This window comes from Camelus bactrianus, chromosome 10 (genome assembly GCF_048773025.1).
Source record: "Camelus bactrianus isolate YW-2024 breed Bactrian camel chromosome 10, ASM4877302v1, whole genome shotgun sequence".
NCBI lineage: Eukaryota > Metazoa > Chordata > Mammalia > Artiodactyla > Camelidae > Camelus > Camelus bactrianus.
The window spans coordinates 75,349,444-75,371,341 of record NC_133548.1 but is presented as its reverse complement, the minus strand read 5'-3'; the positions used below and the strand labels follow the sequence as shown (position 1 = coordinate 75,371,341).

The 21,898-nt window shown below is 41.8% G+C and overlaps 1 long non-coding RNA gene across 18 annotated transcripts in view; it reads left to right on the top strand.

Moving 5' to 3' along the window:
• LOC141578925 (uncharacterized) overlaps positions 1-21,898 on the top strand; it is a 127,034-nt gene that overhangs the window by 42,925 nt on the left and 62,211 nt on the right. For all 18 annotated transcript variants that reach the window (XR_012509828.1, XR_012509839.1, XR_012509840.1 and 15 more), the window contains 2 exons: positions 1,597-1,782; positions 4,251-4,474. This is a non-coding gene — a long non-coding RNA (uncharacterized LOC141578925). The remainder of the gene's footprint in view (positions 1-1,596; positions 1,783-4,250; positions 4,475-21,898) is intronic.

Here is a 21,898-nt window from a genome sequence, read left to right as displayed (position 1 = left end):
TTATGGATAGGAGACTGAGATGCAGAAAATTTCACTGACGTATCAGTGTCACAGCTACCCAGTGCTGTGGGAGTTCAGACCCTCATGTTTGTCCCCAACATCTGTGCTTTTCACCAACATGCTCCACTCTTTCCTGGAATCGTTAATGAAAAACTGTTTCCGTTTTTGATTTCTTGTTAGTTTATTTTCTCTTTGGGGACCTCATCTCCTCATTTTCCTTTCGGATATCAGTGTAGATTTATTTTAGGTCTCATGTAGGCAGAAGTATTGCTATCAGTTAACTTCTTTATTACTCACTCTCCGGTGATGATTGTTGCTATTTGACCTAATCAAGTCATGCTTAACTCTTTCCTGCTCATGACACTGAAAAGAGTCATGACTTACAGCATGCTCAAAGAAGAAAGTACTTGATTGATTTCATCTTGCTACCCAATCAAACCAATCAAATAAAAACCCGGTGTTGACACAGATTATATGCCCTCCAGAATAGTGTCACTGACTTCCTTGTGTTTCATTTGTTTGGTCACAGTGTCTGGATAGCGCCTTGCTGTCCAGCAGTTTTGTGAGGATACGGTGCTTGTGAATCATTGTAAGGACAGAATTTTGACAACAGACTATGTTGTTCATTTCACAAGGGCAAAGATAATATAGAAATACTGCTCAGATCTATTTTAAAATTAAGCTTGGAATTTTGAGAAGAATTCAAGAAACCATACAAAGATCTTTTTCACTAATTTTAGATCTATCTTAGACACATTATGGTTACATAGCAGAGTAACTTATCAAGTAGATTTGACAAGAGGTGTGTATTATTGATTTTTTGTTTTAGTTGAAATATTCTATCTGAGATAAAGTAATCAGTGCCTATAAATGCACAAATATGTTTGTATTTCTATATAATATGGGAGCAGACTTCATATGTTTCTATATAATATATATGACTGTGTGTTTTAATCTGTCTGTCAGTGTTTTTATAGTTTTTCAGCAATGTTGTAACTTCAGAATTGTTCTAAGAAAATCACCCCAGATTCTAGTGCAGTTTGTACTGTGTATCCTGTCTTATGCATGGGATTCTACTGTCCCCTCAGGGAGAAATTTCCCCTCCTATTGAGTTAGTAGCAGATTTAAAGGAACTGTGATTTCTAGGCATTTGCTCTCCATGTGTTTGCAGTTGACTGTCAATCACGATATTCCCTTTCTTGAGTTTTCATTGTTCAATTAGAATTTTTGAAAATAAGTGTTGATATGTTGTATTTGTCTCCCTTGAAACTTGATGTGTTTGTGTTTTTCAGTTTTCAATTTCTTAAAAATGTAAATACACACTTGTTTTTAAGTAGTCCTTTTTCACTAGATATTTCTTTATCTCTTTATATTTAAAATAATTTTTTCCCAATGAATGAAACGTTGTGCATGATTTAAAAGATACCTTACTTTTTATTTTTCTTATTCTAACAGGTATATTCGTTGTAGAGAATTTAGAAAATAAGGATAAACACAGTAATAAGATAAAATGGCCTCTAATCTCACCTGGAGATACAGTTGTAAGGTTTGAAATTGAGAATTACAAGTCATCTAACGTTGTTCTTCTTTTTCAAGTACGTTTTGGTTACTGAGACCCTCGAATTCCCATATGAATTGTAGCTGCAGCTAGTCAGTTACTGCAGAGGAGCCCACTGGGATTGTGATCGAGACCACGTTGAATATATGGATCGCTCTGTGGAGCACTGACATTCCAAGAGCACTGTCATCTGATCCAGGAATGTGCGTGGTGTGTCTGTCCAGGTATTTAGGTCTTCTTTAATTTTATTTCATCCATGTGTAGAGTTTACATAGTATTATTTTACTTTATATTTTCCCTTTATACTGAGTAAAAATGTGCAAGGTACCAGAATGAGAACTGTATTATAGACCCGCCCCTTTCTGCTACCATGGACCCTGAAGTCTTTCTTTTCCCTCTGTAAAATCTTGCACAAAATAAGACCTAAGTAACTCTTTCTTGAATGAATGATTTTATGATTGCTGAATGATGCTTGAGAATCCTTGTGATGATATCTTTTTCCCAGACTTTCCCCTTTTCTTAATTATGCCCTTTCCCTTCCTTTCCTCCAGCCTGGGTTTCAGCCTGCCTGTGGCATTGATTTTCCCTATCTGTGATCTCTTCCTTTCACTAGTTCACGATAATGTTACATATGGGCTGTGGAAACTTGCTAGATGTCACGAAAGAGCCAATCCATTGCATGCTAGTATTTTTAGTTTGTGGTATTCTTTTATCGATTGAAATTAAATCAGGCTGACCCCCTGAGCTCTTTTCACCTTCCTATACATGATACTGCTCTGGTTGCTGCATGTGCCCTTCCCCCAGACTTGGTTTTGGAGTTGAGTAAGTCACCATCACTGGAGACCTCTCTTTAAAAGATGAAGAGGACATTTGATCCTTCTCCCTGGTTGGGGACTTGGATGAGATGAGGTAACAGATAAAGAATGGAGCCCCAGCTCATTCTGACCACTGCTCTTTCCGTTCCTTTCTCCAGGGGAAAAGAGTACAATTCAAAAATGTAATGATTGTGAGCTAAAGAGATAGGCAAGACAACCGATCATTTATAAAATGTCCTTTCATGCCAGAAACAAATGTATTATACACAAAATAAGCACACAAAGCACGGTAGAAACGTGATAACAAACGTGGGTCCGAGTTTGAGTCCTGCTCTGGAATGACCAGTCCTGTGAGATGGAGAAGTGGTAGGCCGGCTTTGCGTCTCTCGGACTAGTTTTCTGTCCTGCAGAGACGGGGCTCGCTAGGCGTCCCCCCCATAGAGGTGCTGGGGGGTGTAAGTGACACACGTGGGCAGCCCTAGCACAGCTTCTCGTTCCTCGTAAGTGCAGGAGAGCATAGCTTTTGCGGTTACGGCTTTATGACCGCCCCGTGAAGACTCTCAGTGCTTCTAAGGGATGCCTTGTGGTTTGGAGATGGGATTCTCATTTCTGTAAATACCCAAGGATTGTGTTATTGGGCCCTGCTGATTTGAATCTATTCTTTAGAAAGTACATATTGTAGATATATTTTTCAAGCATGCATGCTTTTTTCTTTTATTATTTATAGTTCTACCCTCTCATCTCTTGGTGTGACTTTTCATGGAATCCAGGAAACAGCCCTAAGCCACCTGCCTCTTCACACGTCTCCGTGGCGGTTTTCTTCCCTGACTAGAAGAGGGTTCTGCATAGGGAATTTTCTTTGTTCCCCTTTTCTTGGAGTCTCTCTGTCTGTCTGCCCACCTCTCACCTGTCCAACTGTCCATTTCTCTACCCACTCATTCTTCTGACTTGTTCCAAAAAGCATTTCAGGCAGCTTACAGAAGAACAGATACCAAATAAGCAGGTTAGAAAATGGGGCCAAGTTCAAACTGTGAGGCTAGGAGGTGGGCCTGTGTTAGGGTTGCAGGCGTGAGACACACGCGTCTGCCCTGTGACTTATATGATCGACAGCAAGAGTGTGCCTGAGGCTCCCAGCAGACACAGGGAAACAGGGTTTGTGGGAGATGCTCACTGGCTGTGAAATAAATAAGTGGCTTAGGATAAGCCCAGCCTTTCCAGCTACTAAGGCTTAGGAGAATATTTTGAGTGTCTTCCAAAATCAGGGTATTGAATCTTTTATTTTTTCAGAGTTCTATGTATAGTTTGTTACATTCTATACCTGGAAATTTCTCCAAAACTGCTTCCCACGTGAGTCCCATGGCTCGGAAATGGGGTGGTTCTGCTCATTGACGGGTGTTGATCAGAAACATAAAATGACAGCCTCAAAGGAGCCTGGGATTTGTCAGTTATGTTTTGTCAGTGCTGTAGATTTCAGAAAACACTTTCACCGTTTCTCTCCATCTGAGGCGGCAGCGTGTTCTCTTACCAGCATCAGGAGCTCAGGGCTACGGGATGGTGGGGGCTGACTGCACTGCCGTGAAGACAGCTAAAGTTGTTACTGCAGGCGTGGTGCTTTCACGTAGTGCATTTCATGTTCTTTAATAGGTTTTAACAGGTAGTTAATTAACTGAGTTAATTAACATTTAATAAATATGATGCTTTGTTGAAAAGACAGTTATAGTCAGAATATAAGTTGTGAACACTTTGAAAACGGTTTCATTACTGAAATTTTAGTAGGGAAGATTTAGTTTATCTTATTTATGCCTCTCTTTAAAAGTAACAGAGAAACAAGACAGAAAAAGCAGAGGATGATTTCTGTTCTTCCTCTCGGCTTGCAGGTGCCCTCACCTCCAGTGACATCCATCCAGACACCAGCACTGACAGTGGCCGTGCTCAGAACTGCCTCAGCCCTGAAGACACAACTGGCAAATAGAAGGCGGCCACGCCCTGTTACAGCAGGTGCTCTCACTTTGTGGGTCCTTATGTAACTGCGTGGTTTTAATCAGGATCGCCCGTTCTACATTGTGTGGCGCTGCTGCCGTGTCTCCTAGTTATTGTTTCTGTAAGTACTCGTGTATTTTTTTCAATGTGTGGTACTAGACATCTAAAAATGCTTTTTTTAGAAGAAAAATAATGTGTATTTAATATAAAAGTCTGAAAAAAGGGGCAAAAGGGTCTATCCTGATCCCACTACTCAGAGTTAATAATTAACACTTTAACATCTATTTTCTCTTCTTTTCATCATTGTGTATCTCCTCTGTCATAAAAACCAGCGAGCACTCTGTGCCTTTTTCTGTGTGGAGACCTCCATTTTCCATTCTGCTTATTTCACGTTTTTCTACAATATTCTATCCCCCTTTGCATGATTTTTAATGACCAGTATAGCATTCTGTCTTGTGGAGGCATCTTCCATTTTAGTTCGGACTTAAATAAACTTTGAAATTCCAAGTATACTTAACTGAAGTACTGAAAAGAGAACTGTGGTGGTACCAAAAAGCCCCTACATCCATTCCCCTTTTTTCCTGAGAGTAAAAACTGCTGAAAATGTGGTGTATATATGTCATGACCTTTATGCCTGTGTCATATATATATACACATTCATACATACACGTATATCAGAAATCTATCTATATGTGTGTGTATATATGCTTTATTGAAAAATAAGGCCATACTATATGTTTTCTGCAGCTCAGTTTATTCACTCAGGGGTATATCATAGACTTCCTCCCACTCCAGACTCACCCGGTCCTTTCAGATAGAGTAGAGGGGTCTCCTGATATGTAGGTTTGGTCTCTTGTGCAAGGACACCTTCGGTGGGAGAGTACTGTGGACAAGGCCTTGGACCACGCCGAAACGCTGGCCCCTTAGTGCCTACAGCTAGCCTTGATTTACGGCATCATTGTCTTGATGGTGGATACTTAAGTTTTCTCCATTTTCCACTGTCAGAAATGGTGTTTGACTGGCATCCTTCTTTTACAAACATTCCTGTGACCTTGAATGAGTATTCCTTTAGTTAAGGTTTCTGGAAATTCAGTCCCTGGATGTGACAATTACATACATCACAGGCTGCTTTCAAGTGACTCTAGAAATTCCTTCTCCTGTGGGGAATGAAAAGATGTAGAATAACTTATGTAACCAATTCTCTATCGCTGGATATGATTTCACTTCAGCTTTTCTTCCCACCATTGTAAAAAGTGCTGTGTAAATGCTCTGATGAGTACATGTTTTTGAACTGATTTTTTTTTCTAAGTGAAACGATTCCTAAAAGTGGAGTTCAGTGTGTGTGTACACACGTTTTTCAGAGTTTGCATATCCATTGATATGTCGTCCTCCAAAAAGTTCGCTAACAGTTTGTTCTCTCAAAGATGGACACTAGCTAGAATATCTTTTAAAAACATTTGCCAATATGATGAGTAAAAGTGCTTTTTCTTTGTTTTAGTTTGCACTTGATGACCAGAGAGGTATTGAGCATTTTTCACTCATTAGCCATCTGACTTTTAAAAAGTGAATGATCCCTTTTGTCCTTTGCACACATTTAAGTGAGGGAGCTTCTTGTTGCTTTGTGACAGCTCTTTGTATGTTATGAACATTAACCCCTTGTCTTCATCAACATGTATCACAGACCTTTTACTTGTCATATCTTGCCTTTCATTTTGTTCAGTAGGTTTATTTTTGTTGTGGCCCAAAATAATCTTAAGATAGTAAATGTCTTCTCCTTGGGTTTTATCCTTGATTTTATTCTTAGAAATACTTTCTTATAATGGTATATATCTCTTCTGTAGGTTTTTCTAATCTCTAAGATGGAGATGATAATAGTACTTGTTATAGAGAGGAGAAGTTGAATTAATATGAGCAAAGAGTTATATTTGCTGTTATTAGTACTTTCTAATATTTACATCACTATCTGTAATTTTTCTTGTTGTCATTATGACTGGAATAGAATTTGTTTTTTCCAGGTGATTCTCTGATTGTCCCAAGACAATTATTGAATTCATACTTGGCTCTTTGATTTGAAATCCCACCTGTAAAAATTACTTATGTATACTAGAGTCTCTTTTTGAGCTCATGGTTTATTTCTGTCAATTTTACTTTCTTATTCCAGTGCTATATCTAACATATTGTAAAAATTTATTTAATATCTGACAATGCGATTTTTTTTGATTCTTTTTTCCATCCCTAATTTTCTTGGCTAGTATTATGACTTTATTATTCCTGAAGAATTCTAAAATAATTTTTTCAAGTTAAAAAAAAAAACAGAGAAGAGTTGTCATGGGATTTTTTAGTAAGTTTTGAATTATATTTCGGAGAACGTACATCTTTACAAAACTACTTTCCTCCATACAATATGTTGATGTCTCTACATTCACACCTCTTACTTTACCACTCAGTAAAGTCCTGTACTTTCTCCATGTAAAACATGGGCATTGTTTTAGAGTTTATTCCAGATTATTGTTGATGTTTTTGTTAATTTTGTAAGTGAAAATTTTTTGCTATTATATATTTTAACTGTTCAAACTGACACGTAGGAAGGCAGATTCGGTTTGTAAATACTCACTTTGTAATTTGTCATTTAAAATTGTAAGTATTAAGTACTTGTTACAGAATCCTTTCTTTTGTGTTTTTAAAAATTTGTTTCCAAGATTCTCAAAATGGTCATAGCTAAGTAGTATAGGTGGGGAGACAGATGGAGAGAGGTAGTGTGGCTCATGTACAAACTGTGAGCAGTTTCATGGCTGCCTTTAGGCTGGAGAAGCCCCAGAAGAACCCAGGTTAGACAGGGGGTGGCTTCGTATGCACTTGAAAGCCAGCTTTCCTGCCTGTATGGTGAAGCCTGGTGGGCGTGGCAGGTAGGTGATCAAGATCCGATGAAGCTCATTGGCTGCACAGAGCGCTGTGTCTGTGAGAACTGGAGACCTCTGCCATGGGAAATGCTTGGTGCCAGGAACAATGCAGGGGAGCTGGGGAGCCTGTGTGTTAAGGATTTTCCAGCCCTGGGAGTGGGAAGATGAGACTCTGCATTCAGATCTGAGTTTGAATTCATCCTCTCTTGTTTACTGGTCCTCTGACTTTTGTCAAGTTATCTACCCTCTTTGAACTCCTGTTTTCTTGTCTCTCAAAACAGGAGAATTACAACCTGCTGCTAGCATTTGTTCAGGGTAAATTATCTTTGTCTACAAGATGTCACGTATAGTCACAAGCTCAGTGAGAAATAGGCTGTCGCTTCTTCTGCAACTCAGTGCTCGACAAGACATCGGGAGAAAGACAGTTCCTAATTTGTATGTTATGCCAGTAGGAACAAAATTAATGTTTTGCCTTTCCCTAGCAGTATACTTACTCCTTTGCTTCATTACCTCTCCTCCTTTCCTTTCCCTTCCTCCACCAAAAGAACCTGAGTCTCTCTCAGAACACTAGATTCAAATTACTTTAAAAGTTGGCTCATTCCCTAGAAATGACAGTGACATAAAAAAATCTGTTCACATCCCAGACTTGACTGTATTTGATTTACACACACACACACACACATCTGGCTACCTCTCAATTCCTGAGGGAGAAGGACCACTTTTTCTGAGTTTTCATTCACTGAGCGTGAGAGCAAAGTCTCTTAAGCAGACTTTCTCCTGGCTTCATGCATGGTTTTTTATTGGATTTCTCTGTGGCCATAGAATTATTCTCCTACTAGAAGAGAGGAAGTGGAGACATAGAGATTCTGCTTAGATATTGGTGTCATCATATTTGAGTTGGAAAGGACTTAAGACAGCATAGAATCGTAACTGTTTATGGGTGAGAATCCATGATGGTGTAACTTGGACAAGAACCTGGGTCTCCTGACATTGTGTCCACATGGATGAAGAGGCAAATGGGTGTGGGATGGCAGGTATCCTTCTTGCTTGAGTTCCAGGGTCTTGCTAGTTTTCATTGCTCAGCTGCCTTTAGTTTATGTCCATGTGGCCTCTCATGGGAATGTCACTCTATCCTGATAGATTGAGTTTCTTATCAGCAAAAAGCTCTGGACCCACTCACATTGCCCAGAGTTTTTCTGCTGACCTGCTGACACTTTATGTAAATGAGACCTAAGAAAACTGCTGGATATAAAACCCTTAATTTTATCATTTGCCCTCGAATTCCATAGGAAAGGGGTGCTGTCTCAGGCTGTCTAAAGCTTGATCTGAACAAAGATAGGGTGATAGTTTGTGCTGCTGGACCATCACAAGTGGAATGGGATTTCCACCTTAGTTTTTAGAATCAGGCAGACGAGTTCAAATCTTGCCTTTACCAGTTAATAGCTTCGTGAAGTTGAGGAAGAAAGTTTACTTTTTTGTGTCTAATTTTCTTTATCTGTAAATAAGTTCAGTATTTATTTTAGGGTTTTTGTTTTAGAATTGAATGAGCTAATTGCCTCACTTATACCTAAAATACTGATTGCGTGGTTCTATGCTGGTGCCTTGGTAGTTGATTACTAAGGGAGTTGGCAATGAGAATGGGGGTGGGGGACCCCTGGATCATAGAGATTATATTCCAGGATATGCTTGTAAAAGACTGGATGTGCAGTGGGTTTTTATTAAATGTATATTCTTTTCCTAATCCCCATTGATTGTATATATATATTTATACTAATATGTGAACTTTTTTTGTTGCAATTTAAATCTCTTTGTAGTATTTAAAATATGTAGCTATAACAAAAATACGTGAAATAAAATGATTTGATTTTTATTTTCCTTTCAATAATGAAAACAAAAGAAAATAGAAAAGAAAAAGTTTTGTAGGACTAGAAATAATTTTATTTCCATGGAATCAAGCCTTTATATTAAGTTTTTTGGTTTTGTTGTTAAATGGCATGTAAAATTAATAGGTTGTGACTTCAGTGTTGATAGCTAGGTGAGTTTCTTGTTATTGTTGTCTTTGATGAATTATTTTCACTAGATCATAAATGATGTGCATGCTACATATTGGAAATGAGGAAGAAGTGGAGACATACTAACTCCAATGTATTTTGTTACCGAGTCCAAACTCATTCTACTTGCCGCATGACAGGCCAATAAACTGGGAGATGAGGTGTTGGGGCAAGGAATAGTGACTTTATCTGAAAAGCTGGCAGACCCAGAAGATGTCAGACTGATTTCCTGGAGAACCCTCTTCCCCAAGTCAGAATTCATGCTCCTTTTATACTGCAAAGGGGAGGGGGTGTGGTTGGTTGTTGCAAACTTCTTGCTGTACGAATTGTTTGTCCTTGGTGTCCTTTGTCCTTGCAGCTGTCCATGTGGGTGAAATCATGGTGCCCCTGTAAAACCTTCAACAAAAATAAGGTTATTCTTTATTTTGCAACTTGAAACTCTCTACATAAGTGCAGAAGAGCTAACATCCTTAAAGATCAGAGCCCAGAGAATAGGCTCTCCTGTATATTTCAGGCTAAAGTCAACTTTCTTTCAAAAAAGGTGTAGAGCTAACTAGTCTGAGCCTAGAAAACAGGGCAAAGGATTAAAGCCAAAGGAACAAATCCAACACGGAGTCAGATTTCTTCTTTCCTATTACAATTTCTTTTTCCATCTCATAAATAATTTTAGTAAGAAACATAAGCAATTTTGTATTTTTGCTTCTTAATAACTGATAAGTGGGCTGACTACATTTTTGTGAGCAGGGATGCTGTGCTCAGCAAACTCTTGTTGAGGGTGGTTGACCCCGCAACACGTCTAATGCCCCCAGGAGTGTTGGTGAGGGTCCCCCCAGCCTGGGGCTCTATTCAGGAAACAGCGTATGGGCATTGCCCTCTGGAGACCTCTTTTTCGGCTGCAGGAAATTTTTTCAGATACTGTGATTGAAAAATCACTCCAGCTGGGGATAATTTGGGAAAAAAGGAAGAGGAAAATTGTTTGGAGTAGAGTAGAAGAGAAATGCAGAAGATCAGGGAGGCTGGGGGCTTGGCAGCTGGGCCTATGGAGAGAGGGGAGCAGAGGTGTGGAGGGGCCCGGCTCCAGAAACAGCTCCTGCACCTGTCCCCGCACCCAAGCCACACAGCTTTTAATTGGCCTGGGCCACTCTCCTGGCTGGATGTCACCCTGGGCAGAACCTTGAGAACTGAAGTTGACAGGTAGGCAGCACTCACCTAGGGGGTCACTGAGGACTTTGTTCAAGTCCACAGTGCCTTTTCTGGTCATGTGTCTTCACTTGTTCTTTATCTCAGGATCTGAGGAGCAGGAGCAAGGAACTCAGGGAGAGACATCTGACTGTGTTAAGAGAGGACAGAGTGATACGGGAAGCGAGGACAATCGCAGCAAAGTAAAATGACTTCACAACTATTGCATCAGACCTGCAGGTGTGAGAGAGCCTGAGCCTGTCTCAGAGTGCAGGGGCAAGCAGAAAGGAATGGTAAAATTTCCACTGACAATTGAAATTTTGCAAAATAGCCTGTTTCTTTTGGTTGTATCACTTGAATGAATGCAGGTGTGTTTCTGTGGGCATTTATAGGTTCACTCAACCCCACCAGCCCCTCTTGCCCACATCAGGGGTGGGTTTTCTCAAGCACAGTGCCCTTCCTGCTTTGGGGGGCCACGCTGCGTGTCCTCGCCTGGGGCTGGTCTGCTGCAGGGCGCTGAGTGCCCGAGGCGCGGCCTGCGAAACATGACAGGAACATCTCTGCTCTTGACTGAGGGCCTCCTTTTCCCCCTGCAGTGTTAGAATGCAGGTGACTCAGTTAGAAGCGTGCATCCAAGCGGTTCTTCCTTGTCATCACCATCTGGAAGTGGAACCTGAATCTTCTGAATTTCTCCAGAATGTGGTTTACAATCACCTTCGACAAGTGGTTGTGTGTCCTCTTACAAGTGGAGGTTTTACTGCCGTTTTCCTGGAACTTACTCACCACTAGTCCATCTGATTTTTCTGTGCTAGGATTCAGTATGGCCTGCTCAAAATTCTGCAGTCAGATCTTGAAACCCTGATGAAGAGGATTATTTTATTTTTTATATGATAGTCTTTTACTTTCAAAATTCAGAATTTTCTGTTCTTTCACTTTTTAGGGTGGATTTGGAGAAACAACTTTCTCTTACTGTCCTTGCGACCTGTTGCTTTATGCCTCTAACCCGTCTTCTGTCACTTTTTAGGCGGTTCTATTCGTGACCCTGTCCAGGTTGTTCATATTATAAAACATAAAGTCTGTGAAAGTACAGTTCCTTTTATTCTGAAAGCATTCCACAGATACCACTAAAATCTGGGTGTGGTTTTAAGAAGACAGAAGTATTAGAACATGTACTTGCAGGTTGCTAGTGCAAAATCCCCAAATCAAAAGTCTAGTTAAATATCTAACATCTTTCTAATCTACCTTGGATTTGTATGGATAAGTGAAGCAGTTTGCTAAGAACTCAAGACCAGGGTTAAAATACAGGCTTGTGTAGCTCAGCAGGTCCTCCAGATGTGATGCTCTGCCAGAGGGTGGGGCTGAGGGGAGAGGGCGGGTCCTCCCCTCCCTGAGCTGATAGTTCCATGGCAAAGACCTTCACCAGGTGAAGAACTTGGAGTTTCTTCTAAGAACAGTGGGTTTGAAAAGAGTCTTAAAAGCATGGGAGTGACAGAATCCCATTTGTGTCAAGTAGGGAAAAGTGGCTGGGGGGCCACTGGGAGACTCATGATTCCATGTGGGAAGTATTTGTGGCTTCCACCTGAGAAGTGGGACGGTCAGTGGGAAAAAGCGAACAGATTGAAGTCATGTTAGATGGTAAAATGAAAGGATGAATGATGTCTGTGTGGGTAGGATGGAGTAAGGCCAGGGTTTTTGGGTGGATTAATACGGTAAATGATGGTCCTGCTGTGCTCTGAGGAGGGGAAGCTGCAGAGGGAGTTCTGCGGGAAAACTGATGAGTTCAGCTGTGGGTAAAATGAAAGGCTGTTAGATGTGTGGTCTGGGAGTTCAGGTGAGAGCCAGTAGTGGGTAGGGGGCAGGGGAGAGAGACCTTCAAATCATTTTACCTTGTGAATATACAAAAAAGTGTGAGTAATACACTTACGCCTCTATATTCTGGATTTAAAACCCATTAACATTTTGCTATATTGACTGCAGAGGTTCTTAATTCTTTTAATACAAATAAAATAAATAGAAGCAAAATAGTGGAGTTAATGAAAATCTTAGAGTTGACGTGTGTCCTTGTATGTATTTTGATACCTCATCTGTTTATAACCATAATCTATTAAAAGTTAAGTAGTTTAGCATAAGAGTTAAACAGAGGGACGTGACACACTGTTGGGGGTTGAAGCTGATCTTCTCGGGCAAATTATGTCGCCTCTCTGTGCCTTAGATCCATCTTCTGTGACTTCCCCCGGGCCCCTCATCACAGCTGTTTTCCTAGATTAGAAGTTGGGAGGGAGGCTGCTGTAGGGAGAGAGAAGTGGCAACTGCCACGGACCCTGACGAGAGAGACAAAAACAGATTAAAGCCGATAAACTGAGTACAAACAAATACCCTCCAAAGAGAAAGAATCCCAAAGTCTTTTGAGCCACTTAGCGTAAGGGAAACAAAACCACGTGGACCCAAACTTCTTGAGTATGTGAGTATTGTGGGTGGAAATGTGTCATCAGAATAGATTTGAGAAAAGGCGATTTGGTTTCCCTTGATGTTTCCGGTAAGGATGGACAGCAGAAGGGAAAACCCTCCGCTTCAAAGTGAAAGCTGCTATTTTGTGTGAAACTGACCAAAGGTTGGAAAGCAGTCATCATCTGTGCTGGCAAGTGAACAGCCTTCTGGATTGGGTGGGGCACCTACTGTGACTTCCTGGTGACCTGCTGGGTAGGGGCTGGGAGATGGGCAGTAGTTCTGCCTGGTGACCCGGGCATAAACCTGGGCTCTGAAGCTGCTGGTCTGACTAGCAGAACTGGGCACAAGCATTCTTAATGGGGCAGCTCGGGATGTGGCCTGGGACACCTGCCATGCTGAGGGCGAGAGGAAGGCTCCCTTGAGGGGGTGTCCTGCAGAGAGTGGAAAAATCCACCTGCAGGGACGGAAGAGCCTCTGAGCAGGGTGCCGGATACACAGGCATGACTGGCCTGAGCACGGAGGGTTCGGTGAGCCGGAAGTCATACAGTGGCCGGAGCAGCCATTTTCCTGAGAAACTGGAGGGAAAAGATGTTGAAAAGGCAGCCTGCGTACAGACCCTGTGGTGGGTTATCAGTGACCGGAAAGGACTGGTCAGGCAGGCACGAGAGAACCCTGTGAGCATCCCAGATGGGGCGTCACGCTGAAGGGAGGAGCAGAGTTATACACTTTGCCACTTATTAACTGTGTGACTTTGAGCAAGATCACCCCACCTCTCTATATATATCTTCATCTGTAAAGTGACAGAGTGACAAGCTCGTGTCATCAGAAGGCTTAGTTTAGCTCTGATCCTCTGTGTCCAGTACTGTCAGTGCTGCCCTGCAAGGTTCTGCAGCGGCTGCTCTTACCCTGAGATGGGAGGGCGTAGAGGGACATTGTAGCACACGAAGGCAGGAGGGGGGTGCTTTAAAAACAGACATGTAGCCGCCTGCAGCTGCAGACATGCAGGCAGTTTGATTGATGGTTCTGGAGAGGACTTTGGAGGCCTTAGCATCGACTTAAGACTTGCTTTCCCTTGGGGACCCGGATTGCCTTTGCAGATTAATGTTGAAGATTTGAGCTTCTGGAAAAGCTGCTTTCAGAGATGGGTATATATGTAACATATCGTCTAAAATAAAATGCTTTTATTTAATGTGTGGGGCTTTGCAGCTGTTGGGAACAGCTCTTTTGGCCTGGTCACGGAGGACGCTAAGGGTCAGCAGAGCATGCGGGAGGGCAAGAAGCTCGCAGTGCTGCTGCGGTGTGTTCTCCCCAGTAGGGCACTCTGCTGAGTTGACTCTTCTCTGAGTTTGGTTGCCAGATGAGCAGACAGCAAATTATTGAGTTCTGGTGGGTTTGTATAATGACAGGAAGAAAGAGGGACCCGTAGTTTTCTGGACTAGGACAAGCATTTTGTTCTTAATCCAGTGTGTTTCATTGCGGATTTGATGAGTTGTGTCTGTTCTGGAACTGATTTGGGCTAATCTGTATATTTGGAAAGGAACCGAGATGGAATTATTGCAGACACCTTGTTCTTTAATGAGTCCTGTGCAAACATAAACACGGATGAAGCATACGTTTGAATTTAGCGGTGTAGGGAAGGGTTTCTGCACATTACAGGTGAAGGCAAGGCAGAATTCCTCTTCTTTGTGGGCAGGGAATTGGGTCCACCTGTTTTTTCTGTAACGGCTTCTGAGAGCAGTTTATGGTAACTAACCAGCATTGACAAATGGTGGCACACATTGCATTTAAGAGCTGGCCGGCTGCAAACTTGTGTATTGGACAGGTGGATTTCACAGAGAAGTGATGAGGTAGATGGGAGAGAGAAGGAGCACAGGCATGGGCACCCCAGCTTCAGGTTTAAATCGGCATTTCCACACCATAGGAATTTGGAATAGAATGTAACCTCACTTAGCCTGTTGGTGAATCAGTAAAATGGGCATGATAAAATTCACTTCTTCCTGGGTTTGTTGTAAGTTGTGTCGACTGAAATAAATGTTCAGCATAAAAGTTAAGAGTTAAGTTTTATTCGGTGAGAGGACTCCAGCGGGGATGACAGCCTCTCAGATTTCTCTGAGGGACTGTTCCAAAGACTTAGGGGAGGAGCTAAGATATATAGGAGCTTTACAACAAAGACCAGGTAGTTGGAACAATAAAAGATTGCTTGTTATCTAAAGAAAACCAGATATCTCAAGTTAAAGAATTTAGTGCTTTTATATTTATGGGAGGAAGCAAACATTTGCGCTCACTGAATTCATTCATTTGACAATCACCTAGCTATCTAGGACCAGTATCCTGTCCTTTCTTATTCTGAGTCCCCTCAGAGGGCAGCATTGTGAGTGGCTGCAAAGGCTGGGCTGCAGGCCTGTCCTCGCTGGGGGGTGGCAGCAGCCTCTGTTGACTTGGTTTCAGCATTCTTTGTTTACTGACATGGTTGCAGTATTTTCATACACATTGTAGTATTTTCGTTCACGGACTGATTAAGGATAACCTGCAACCTTGGAAAGCAACCAAGATGGAATTACCTCAGTTACCTTCTAGTTTAATATGCCGTGTGCAAACATAAACACGGATGAAGCATATAAAAAAGATTTGGTGGTGTAGGGAAGGTGTTCTGCACACTACAGGAGAAGGCAAGACAGAACTCCTCTTCTTTGTGGGCAGGGATGTGGGTCTACCTGTCTTTTCTGTAGCGGTTTCAGAGAGCAGTTTATGGTAATTAACCAACATTGACAAACAGTGGCACACATTGCATTTAAGAGCTGGCCTGTGCAAACTTGTGTTTTGGACAGGTGGCTTTCATAGGCAAGTGGTCAGGTGGATTGGAGAGAGACGTAGCCTAGGCCTGGGCTCAGATTCAGCCTTAAATAGCCATTTCCTCACCAAAGGGCCTTGGACTAGAGTGTAACTTCCCTTAACCTGTTGGTGAATCTGTGAAATGGGCATGATAATATTCATTTCTTCCTGAGTTTGTTGCAAGTTGTAAACAATATTATAACACACATGAAGCACTTAACAAACTGGCACTTAGCAGTGTTCACTGCGTCCGTCCACCCCACTTAGCCTGTGTCAGAGCCGTAAAGGCAGCATGTGTCTGTTGAGGACGCACTGGTGGCCCCTTGAATATGTTGTGAATTTGGTGATTTCCTTTAATCCTTGTAACTGTATGTGCCATGGGCAGTTATTTTCTTGGACAGATGAGGAATCACAGGGTAAATAAGACTGTGTAATTTGCCCAAACTCAGACCATAATTTTGGGTGCAGGGTCCTCGGTTCAGCATGGGCCCCTGGGCGTTCTGGCCTCTCCGTTCATCAGGTGTGGGCTCGCCTGTCTCCCAGCCCAGAATATCCAGCAGGCAGCAAGACGTACCTGGACCTGTGCTTTTTGAGCAAAACCCAGGAGGGGAGGCAGGTACTAAAGGGATAAACATAAAAACAGACGACAGCAAACTGTGATCAGCTTTGAGAAGGAAAGGAACACACCTCGCTGTGCAGAGATGGGAGCTTTCCCGTCGGGGCTGCTCTGGGGGCGTTCATCTCAGCTAAACAAGCTCTGCTGCTGCACCAAGGCAGGAAGGCAGGGCGCGTGTGGCCAGGTAGACTGAGCCTCGCTGATCGTACTCATTCACCATTAAGCAACAGCTGTCACGGGCACATAACCTTGTAGACAGATGTTGGCCATAATCATCACGTGCATTGCTTGGTAGTTGTATTGGCCCCACCTTTGAGATGAGGTCATTGAAGCTGGGGAGTTTGCTGCATGCCCTTCTATACTTCGGAAGTTACCCCCACTGGTCTTTTAACCTAGACTGGTGTGGCTGTCATGTCCCAGCCCTGTGAATGGCATCACGTAGCTTCTCCCAAGCGACCCAAATGACTGACATTAATTTTCTTAATTCGTAGGAAATGGTATGTGACAATAAGAGAAAATGGTAGTAAGAAATTGGAAAACTAGAACAAAATCCAATTCTTCCCCAGCTGGGGAAGGGTACCCAGTGTCACTCACTCCACTCACTGCCTGGCATCTCCTCCCTGCCGACTCCGTGTTCAGAAGCCAATCTGAGCCTTTGAAGAACATTTTGCCTCGTGACACTGTTGACTAGGACCTGCGACAACTCTGTCCCTGGTTAACTCTCTCTTCAAAGCCATTTAAATTTTATGCAGGCTCCTCAGTTCAAATGTAAGAAGAGCCTCTTTAAACTTCTTGATGCAGCTCCTTAGTGAAGATATTGCGAAGGAAAACTAGCTAAAACCTGGGAGGTATGAACATAGTGACTGTAACCTCAGCACTTTGTGAAGTTCAGAATCAGAGGGGTGGGAGACTCAGGAAAGGCTTAAGGTAGCAAGGGTAAAGTGAAAGGGCGCAGGCTGTGAGACTGAAACATCTCGGTCCCAGCCAGCAAGGCACCTGCGTTCAGGATTATCTGTGTGAAGAGCAGGTTTCTCACAAAGAAAGAAGAGGTGGGATGGGAGGGAGAACAGTTAGGTTTTTACTGGGGAAGGAAAAAGTGGGCTGAACATTTCCTGGTTGAACAAGATGACTGTGACATGATGTTCTTGTATTTTGGAGGGAAGGGTTTTGTGGGGACAGGCCTAGGGAGAACGCTCTGTGGCTGGGGATTCAGCACAACAGAGAACCACAGAGAACCTGGGCGACGCCAGGGCTGCTTCTGTCCCTTAGCTGGGGCCTAAGAACTCCCTTCACAACCCAGTCCTGTTGATACAAGAAAACAGATGTGGGGCATGAGAAGGGCTGTGTCCCACGCATTAGGTGAGCCCCTGGGATTTGTCCCTCCAGATGTTGGTCTTTGGCTTCGTGTAGGAAATTATTCAAGAGCAAACAACTGTTGAGTAAACGTAGATTTACTCAGAGAGATACATTGAAAGTCAAGAGAATCGCCACGAGGTGTGGGGGTTGGGTGCTCAGATTAAAAGTAGGTACACACTCCACAGAGTGTGGGCTTTCTCCGAAGAGGGAGAGAGAGGGGTGACCGCGAGGTGGCGCTGTGTTGCTTGTTTTCTTGGGCTTGGTGGTTTCATATGCTAATAAGTAGAAGGACCAGCCTAAGGGCAAGGGGCTGGGATTCCCGGGGAGTTGGCCATTTCCCAACCTGTGACCTTTTGTGGCTAGCCTTGGGACTGCCATTGTGCCTGGAGGCGTGTTATTCACCATGTTACTATTACAATGGGTGTATAATGAAGCTCAAGCTCTGCTAGTAGTTAAATCTCTTCATCCTGAGCCTCAAGGCCTATTGGAGGTTGAATCCTTCACCATTTTGATGTTAATTGCTGTGGCCTTCCTTGAATGGCTGTGCTCTGTCCCCTTCCATCCTGTCTCACTGTGATGACACAGAGAGAGCAAAGGCCAGGCCCTGCCTGTGCTCCTGCATTTAACAGGGGGAGGGGTGGGGTGGGCTGAGGATGACTCTGAGTGGTGAGAAGGTTGTTTCAGATTTTTGCACGTGGGATATGGGGACCTTCCAGCAGTCACCGCCGATTTATCTCTCGGGCATTATCGCTTGTGTCACTCATCTTTTTCTATTTTTCTTAAAATATTTAATCTAAATTTAATATCAGGTTTTTTTATGAAAGAAATTTCTCGTTTTCTTTTCTTTGGGTCTCTTTTGGAGGGGGGTAGGTAATTAGGTATATTTATCTGTTAGTCGATGCCCTGGGGCTTTAACCCGGGACCCCGTGCACGCTAAGAACACGCTCTACCACTGAGCTCTCCCGCCCGCCCCATCATCTTTTTCTTTTTGCTTTAATGTTACAGAAACCACAGGCCAGCGAAGAAACAAGCACCACTCGGAGGGTTGGAGTACTCAGATTTATTTTGCCAGCGGGCTCAGAGGGGCTTCTGCTAGGAAGCTCTGAGCACCTCCAAGATATGCACATGAGGTTTTATAGGTTTAATTACAAGTATGGGGCTATTAGCTAATAAGGCTCAAACAACAAAAAGCAAGTAATCAGTACACTGGAGCTTATCAATTTGGAACAGATCACGTTACTGACACATGTTGAGATTGGATTTACGAGTTAGCTTGTTAGCCCAGTAAACTAACACTAAACTTCATATTTACGAGTTAGCCCGGCAGAATTTAGATCACTAAAGCGACACTTATCACACTTAGATTTATGACTTAGCTCGTTAGCCCAGCTGAGCTTTTCCTTCACATCAGCTGCCAAGAATCTTACAGCTGAATTTCTAGTAGGCCTTTAACACTTACCCTGGCTTATTGGCATCCATTTTTATGACTTTACCTCCCCCTGGTTTCATTTAATTATTGAATCTCCATTTTCTCTTCACTCTCACTTTGTCTATTTGTTGTTATGGTTTTTAAGCTGTGTTTAAAAAAATTGTTTAATTTCTCTTTTAGCAGGAGGCTGAAATTAAATAAATATGTAAACAAACATCACACTTTAATGCTTTTATACATTCTAAGCTGTTTAGTATTTACTTAAAAACCAAATTGCCTACTAAAGAGATAACATTTTTAAATTATTTTTTAATTTTTTATAAAGGTATAGCTGATTTACAATATGATATAAGTTTCTGGTGTACAATAGATGCACAATTTTTAATGTTATGCTCCATTTATAGTTATTGTAAAACATTGGCTATATTCCCTGTGTTGTAAGTTACATCCCTGTAGCGTGTTTATGTTACATGGAGCAGTTTGTATAAGAAAGTTGGTTATCGCAGAGTCTGGGGCATGGCTGTGTCTGACCCAGGGTCACCGTCACCCTGCCTGTCAGAGCCCAGGCTCTCACACCTCTCTGCAGGGGAGCGAGTGGAGGCAGCCTTCATCAGCGCTGGCACCACCCTCTGAGTGGCAGTGAAAGCAGTGACTGTCTGTGGACGTGCAAAGTGTTGTTCCAGGAGCTTTAATTGCACTTCTGCATTTAATAATTAAAGCCCTCCTTTAAAGAATCCTTTTATATTTTTAATGAATAATACATTTTATTTTGATATTGATAGATTTCAAACCTCCGGAAAATTTACAGGAGTAGTACAGTAAACGCTTAGATACAGTTCATCTAAAAGGGCACTATTTGTCCTTTTGTGTCTGGCTTATTTTAGCATAAAGTTTCAAGGTTCATCCATATTGTAGCCTGAATCAGTACTTTATTCTTTTGGTTTGATAATATCCTTTTTCTTTTTTTTCCTTATTGGTCTATTTAAAAATATTTTCATTGAAGTCTAGTCAGTTTATAATGTTGTGTCAGTTTCTTGGGTACAGCACAACAATTCAGTTATATAGGAACATACCTGTATTCATTTTCATATTCTTTTTAAACATAAGTTACTATAAGATATTAAATATATTTTCCTGTGCTATACAGTATAAACTTGCTGTTTATTCTATACATAGTCAGTATCTGCAAATCTTGAAATCCCAAATTATTCCTTCCCACACCCTCTCCCCTCTGGTAACCATAGTTTGGTTTCTATGTCTCTGTGTCTGTTTCTGTTCTGTATATAACTTTATCTTTTTGTTTCTTTCTTTTTTGTTTTTTGTTTTTTGGTTTTTTTTGATTCCACATGTGAGCGATCTCATATGGTATTTTTCTTTCTCTTTCTGGCTTACTTTTCTTAGAATGACATTCTCCAGGTCCATTCATGTTGCTGCAAATGGCATTATTTTATTATATTTTTATGGCTGAATAGTAGTCTATTTTACAATTATACTAAAACCTCTTTATCCATTCATCTGTCAGTGGATATTTAGATGTTTCCATGTCTTGCGATTGTAAATAGTGCTGCTGTGAACATTGGGGTGTAGGTGTCTTTTTGAATTAGGGTTCCTTCTGGATATGTGCCTAGGAGTGGGATTGCTGGGTCATATGGGAGGTCAATTTTTTGTCTTTTGAAGAACCTCTATACTGTTTTCCACAATGGCTCCACCAAACTGCATTCCCACCACAGTGTAGGAGGGTTCCCTATTCTCCACAGCCTCTCCAGCATTTATTGTTTGTGAACTTCTGAATGGTGGCTATTCTGACTGGTGAGAGGTGAGACTTGATTGCAGTTTTGATTTGCATTTCTCTGATAACGATATTGAGCACTTTTTCATGTGCCTATTGGCCAATTGTATGTCTTCATTGGAGAAATGTTTCTTTAGGTCTTCTGCCCATTTTTGGATTGAATTGTTTGTTTTTCTTTCTTATTACGTGTAAATCTGTTTACATATTCTGCGAATTAAGCCCTTGTCCGTCTCATTTATTGCAAATATATTCCCCCATTCCATAGGTTTTCTTTTTGTTTTGCTTACTGTTTCCTTTGCTGTGAAAAAGCTTGTAAGATTAATTATTTCCCACTTGTATATTTTTGCTTCTATTTCTATTGCTTGAGTAGACTGCTCTAGGAGAACATTGCTGAGATGTATGTCAGATGTTTTGCCTCTGTTTTCTTCTAGGGGTTTTATACTATCTTGTCGACATGTTTAAGTCTTTAAGCCATTTTGAATTTATTTTTGTGTATGCAGTGAGGGAGTAGTCTAACTTCATTGATTTACATGCAGCTGTCCAGTTTTCCCTACACCATTTGCTGAAGAGGCTGTCTTTACTCCATTGTATGTTCTAACATCCTTTGTCAAAGATTCAATGACCAAAAGTTTGTGGGACTATTCTTGGTAATTTTGTTTATCCGTTCATTGATGGATGGATATTGTTTGTAACTTTGGCTACTCTGAATGATACTGCCATGAATATTGATGTGCATGATTTTATGAGAATATGTTTTCATTCTGTTGGCTGTACAGTTTGTCCGCCATATCTGTAGTTTCCACTTCATGGATCCAGATGGCTGTAAAGGGACTCGAACATCCTTGGATTATGTTATCCAGGGTGGGGGGTTCCTGATCCAACCCCCCGAGGATACTGAGGGATAAATCTATATGTAGGAGTGGAATTGCTGAACCATATAACGCT